Raw genomic sequence first — 6,677 nt, 5'->3', positions numbered from 1 at the left:
GACCAAAAATTGCTTTTAAATGTGCTTTATAAATAAACTTTGATTTGATTTGATTTAAAGAAAAAGATTTAATGGAATTACAAAAACATTTCTTGTAAAATTACAGATATTTTTTGGCAAAAAATGTGAGTTAATGTAAACTAACGCTTTTGCAAAGTAAAATGAGCTTCTTTTCTTTGTTATTTACTTGTAAATGGTCTTAGATATACAGTACTTTTTTGTAATAATAAAAGTAATTTTCTGTATTTTAGCTTTCCTTTATCATTTTAAAAACATAATTATTCTGTTTTCTAGAGGTTTATGACTCTATTCTAACAAATAATATATGTTAAAAAAAAATATGTCATGTAAAATTACAGTAATAGAGGCTACTTGTGGTAAGGTAAGTTACTGTTTTTAAATGTTAATGCTATCTCCGTGTTTTATTTTACAGTTTTTTCCTTTTTTTAACGGACATTTTCTGGCGCCTCCGTTTTTTTACAATTTTTTTTTTTACAGTGCAGTTTATCCTTGTTAATTACACAACATTAAATGGTTTAAATTGTGTACAATGCTTTTGGGTTTTTCCCATAGGTTTTTCCCTTTCCAGGGTGTCCGCGGGGTCTTAAAGTATTAAAAGTTGATAAATCAATTTAGCGAAAATTAAGGCTATTAAAAAGTATTAAAAAGTATTAAACGGCATTTTCCAAGGTATTAAGAAGGTCCACAGCAACGACAACATGAAACACCCTTTAATTGACTGAAACGACATGTCGGGAAACCTGTCCGGTCCCACATGCTAAGTGCTAGCCAGAAAGCCGCGGCGTTTAAGTCCCGACTCTCCCGATGGCCAATCCGGGCCTCCCCTGACTGCACGTCGCTGACACACATTGCTGCAGTGCAGACTCTCTGAGCCGCGAAGGAGCAGCGGAGTCCAGGCGATGCTGCTCCCCCAAGGAAGAGACACATGTTCACTAAGCCAGACTATATCCGGTCACAGAGATCTGCTATTTTAAAGTAAAGTCAACACGATATCGACCCAAAATATAGTCTATATTAAGAACGAGAAAAGTATTAACATATATATCGGTTTTTGTAAACATATGACAAATGTGCGAGAGTGATGACGTCAGAGCATCGTCCTATGTGCCGGGCCAATTTAACCCCTGGGTATTTTTGAGGGAGCTCCTATATGGCATTATGTGGCCGCTGAAGCTCACCAAAGTTTAATATATTTCATAGTTCAATGTTTTGTCAATTGTTTTGTTTATTGGTCAAATACTGGTTTCTAATGGTTTCGGAGGAGTTTTACTGGAATGAAAGAGCACAGAGTCTACAGAAGCAAAAAAGCAGCATACTGCATTAAACCTGACCTTGACAGAGAGGTTGAAGTTCATGTGGAAAGGAGGCTTCAGTAGTCTGTCTGCACTCTGTTTAGTTGTGCTATCTTACAATCAATATAGTAAATGTGAGGTAAAGTGTGTCGCCAATGTAACCGGTTAGAACTCAAAGTTGCGATGAGGTCTTAAAATGTATGGAAAGGGTCTTAAAAAAGGTCTTAAAAGATATTAAATGTGACTATGTGATTCCTGCATATACCCTGCTTTCGATTCTGAGAGACATTTCTTTTTTCAGAAGTTTTGATAACATTGAACTTGAAGCTCTGTGGTTTTAGCCGCAATGCACATTTGGATATGGTGTTTATGTGATATGAAATCCAAAAACATTTAAAAAAAATAAAAATAATACTTTATTCCTAGTGTGCTTGCTTTTCTCTTTGGAAGTCATCACATAACGGCATTGTAATACATGGTTCGGCTGCATTAAATATTACACATCTGCCGTAGTATTTATTGAACTTTGATTAGAAGACCTTTGGAAAAACTGGAAGAAATGCCACCGAAACTGAATACGTGATGTGGATCATAAATATATCAGCAATTAAACAACATCTTCCATTTCTTTTCACACAATACGTCTCCTTTCAGTATCAACACTAATTTGGTTGATTATTATATATATTTGATCCAATTGGTAAATAGGCTGTATTTACACCATAACGGTGCACAGCTGATAGAAAGGGACTTGTAGTTTTTAAAGATATTGTTGATTTTCTTTGAATATAATAATGTAAATACTGAGTTGAGAGAATAGTCAGGGGTTTTGGGTGATGGGAGACACATCTATGGAATCACAATTTCAATAGCTTACCATTAAATGACGGATATACCTTTCTATCTGTGATGTTTTACAAATCAGATATTAATGTGTATATATATATATATATATATATATACAGTATATATAACATGCTCTCTAGTACCCATTCAAGTCCAGTTTTGGATAGTCTGCCGCGGTTACATTCCATTTCAAAGAGCTGTTTGACGCTCAGCTTAACCTTGGCCCTTTCTCATTTCATCAAATCCCCCTCCTCGACTCCTCGGTCCTCCGGTAGTGACCCGGAAATTAATTTCAGCGCGCCATGTTGAAGGACATCTCATTTCTCTAAATGCACTTCGAGGACCGAGGATCGAGCGTCGAGGAGGCTCTCTGGAGGAGCTCTAACCGAGGATACACTGATGGGTCCTCCACGGTCCTCCACGGCTCCTTCGTGGATGCATTTCCGGGAACAGAGATGTTTCAAAGAGTCGTGACGCACGGCCGGACTTATCTCAGCCAATGACAGCTCTGCATGCATCCCCTGGATATTATTTTATTAACTGCTTTCATCGCGACGCAATGTTTACAGTGAGAACAGCTGTGAGGTCCGTGCAGAAAGCAGAGCAGTGTGTAAAATATATATCACTCAGTATAACAGGCCTACTGTCAAGGAGTGAACTCTGAGGCATGAACTCAATTGCACGACTCAAACTCAGACTCGGATAGTGTTTCAAAATAAAGACTTAACTGGGATTTGCACAGTAATGAAAACAAGGAAAACAAAAACACTCTTTCGAGGAAAACTAGAACAGTGATCAATAACATAGATCCGTGAGAAGTCCATGAGGTAAGCAGGAACGTAGGTCATAGAGAGACAGCAAACTAACAATGAACAGGAGGGAGCTAACACAATATATACACAGGTAAAGGGGACACAGGTGGAAACAATCAGGGCGGGGAAAATAATCAAGGACGCAGGAGACAGAAGGGGGCGGGGAGCGTGGAGGCCTGAAATGAGAGGGAGAATTAATTAAGGGAATAAACATAAAGCACAGGACAAAGGGACATGACAAAACGAACATAAAGAATAAACTTTCACTATCAGTTTCTTAGACATGACAGTACCCCCCCTTCTAGGGACGGCTCCTGACGGCCCAAGCTCCTCTGAGTTGAGGCGATCAAAATCCTCAATGAGGCTTTTATCTATGACGAAGCGGGAAGGAATCCATGCCCGCTCCTCAGGACCATAACCCTTCCAGTCAACCAGTAGCTATCGCCCTCTACCCCTTTTCCGACTAGCCAATAGTGTCTTGACTGTGTAAACCGGACCTCCACCGATCATCCGGGGGGCGGGGGGGGTTTGGCGGTGGGAACCATAGTGCTCTACTTCAATGGTTTTAGTTTCCCTACATGGAAGGTGGGATGTACCTTCATGGCCCTGGGAAGCCGTAGTTACATTACATTACATTACATTGCATTTAGCTGCCGCTTTTATCCAAAGCGACTTACAATAAGTGCATTCGACCAGGAAGATACAACCTTGAAGAAAACAGAATCATATATGTACATCAGGTTTCATAGAGCCAAACATTTCAAGTGCTACTCAACTGGCTTTAGATAAGCCAGCCCTTTATTAGTATATAAGTGCTTTGTTAGTAATTCAATCGCTCGAAGTGGAGTCTAAAGAGATGCGTTTTCAGTTTGCGCCGGAAGATGTGTAAGCTTTCTGCTGACCTGATTTCAATGGGGAGCTCATTCCACCATTTTGGAGCCAGGATAGCAAACCCACGTGTTTTTGCTGACAGGAACTTGGGTTCCCCCTCGCAGTGCGGGTGCAGCGAGCTGTTTGGCCGATGCAGAGCGGAGTGCACGTGCTGGGGTGTACGGTTTAACCATGTCCTGGATGTAGGAAGGGCCAGATCCATTCGCAGCATGGTACGCAAGTACCAGTGTCTTGAAGTGGATTCTAGCAGTTACCGGAAGCCAGTGAAGGGAGCGGAGGAGTGGTGTGGTGCGGGAGAATTTAGGAAGGTTGAAGACCAGACGAGCCGCTGCATTCTGGATGAGCTGCAGAGGTCAGATGGCACATGCAGGTAGACCAGCCAGGAGGGAGTTGCAGTATTCTAGGCGTGAGATGACGAGGGCCTGGACCAGAACCTGCGCTGATGTCTGGGTCAGCTGGGGACGTATCCTCCTGATGTTGTAAAGCGTGTATCTGCAGCAGCAGGTTGTAGCAGCGATGTTTGCAGTGAAGGACAGTTTGTTATCTAGGACCACACCCAGATTCCTTGCAGTCTGAGTCGGGGAAACAACAGAGGTGCCGATGTTGATTGTTAGGTCAAGAGTGGGACAATCTTTTCCCGGAAGGAAAAGCAGTTCAGTCTTGTCAAGGTTGAGCTTGAGGTGATGAGCAGACATCCACCGAGAGATGTCTGCTAGGCAAGCAGAGATGCGTGCGACGACCTAGGTCTCTGAGCGGGGAAAGGACAGAATTAGTTGGGTGTCGTCAGCGTAGCAGTGGTATGAAAAACCATGCGTAGTCTCACTGAAACCGGGTTGATGACCGTGGTGATTGGAAAAGGACCCACAAACCGGGGAGCCAATTTTCGGGAGAGTACGTGGAGGGGAAGGTCTCTGGAAGGTATTATGAGAGTGCTCTGTTTGATTCTGAAATTGTATATATTTATATGTGTGTGTGTGTGTGTGTATGTCCGCATCTGTAGCCTGTTATTGTTTAATTATACCGCACAGTGAATGAATCAAAGTAAATATATAAGTCGTCATGAACACATCTGTCCATCAGACAGAGGGCTGCTGTGCCTCCTGTCATCATTAATGGACGTCTATTTAAAATGACCGCTCAGAGGAGAGGAGTTCTCACTTCTCTAACCGCCTGCTGCTTCCCCTCCTCTCTCCTCGGTTCCCCTCCTCGGCTCGTCCGCTCGCATCTCCTGTGAGCGGGACTAAGTCTCGAGGATAGGAGTTGAGGAGGGGAGTTAGAGAAATGAGAAAGGGCCCTTGTCGCACTGCCACTCCAACATCCAATCACAGAGCTTTAGGACTAATCACAGGGTTTGTAAAGGAAAGCGGATGTTGTAGTCCCAAATGATAGCTGAGGATTCTGGGTAGTGTAGTGTCTTCGGAAACTAGTGTCTAAACTCCGAAAAAACTATTTGTTTCTCCGAATCGAAGGTTAAAAACACAAAAGCATTGTACACAATTTAAACCAATCAATATTGTGTAATTAACAAAGATAAACTGATGGTTTTTAGTGGATGAGTAATGCAGATATCACTGTGTAATCATTTGACAGTTAGGGGAAGACTTCCGGATTTATTATGAAAACTTCGAGACCGGAAATACTGTTTTCAACCCATGAGGGTTGACACCAACTTTACATGGACGCTGCGTAAAGACATAGTACACGTTCTCCTGGCGAGACCTCAAATCATCTTCGTAATATCTATCAAACTATAGATCCTACACATCCACTGGACGTAGATTCTAAAAGTACAATATACACTTCTCGCTAGAAATCTAATCAAAAAGCATTTTAATGGCCAAACTATTCCACAATTTAGGATTTTCCAGAGAGGGTTATTTGTGAATAAACGACCCTCCGCAGCGTTTGCAATCAACGGGAGCATGTTGTTTCTTACACGACACCTAGAGGTGCTACACTTTAAAACGTGAGTATAAGCTGCTGAACAAACAACCTATTTGGTCGTTTTTCGTGGGAGGACAGGCTGGAATATTGGGATGAGACGGTCAATCAAATGGAAAATCGGACATAAAATCCAATCACTCAGAAGGTTTGTCAGACGTTCAACAGTTCAGATTTAAAGTGCATCTGAAATACATGACCTTAAGGGGGAGCATAATCCATCATTATCATTTTATGTCAGCGTTATCAGTGCTGTGCTGCCCTCTAGTGGCCGAGGTCTGCATAGCTAGAACCTATATCATGCATAATCACAAATGAAAATATTTGAGTCATGAGTCTCAAATTAAATTAAAATATCGAAAAGGGCATTTGAAAATAAAATACATTTTCCAGTATAATGAAGGAAAGCCAAACACAACTAATGTTCACAACATTGCAACAATAAGAACCCAGTTCAAAATAACTTACAGTAGAATATATACATCAATTAATGACCATATACATTGAAAAATATAACATCAGTTAATTTGTGTCATTATTTATTATTTAAATATATTTAAATCAACACATTTATGTAGACTTACAACAAAAAGACAGTAAGAGAGAAGAGGAAGGAGAGCTGCTGATGGAGTTAACTAAAGAAAAATAAAGGCTTTAAAGCGATAGAAAGTCAGGGCATGAATTGTGTTAGCCTCGGACACACAAGTCATCTTTTTCTAAAGGTGTGTCTTTTTTTGGGCTGACAATTTCTCAAGCATCCCTTGCATTTTATCTTATCCATGTTGGCATTTGTCTTTTTGCATATGCCCCAAAATAAACTATGAACAAAATGTACATAATATAATTGTGTGTGACAAAGTTCTCTAACACCACT

This window comes from Notothenia rossii (genome assembly GCF_949606895.1).
Source record: "Notothenia rossii genome assembly, chromosome: 1".
NCBI lineage: Eukaryota > Metazoa > Chordata > Actinopteri > Perciformes > Nototheniidae > Notothenia > Notothenia rossii.
The sequence above is the reverse complement of the archived record's forward strand: the minus strand, read 5'-3'. Positions refer to the sequence as shown.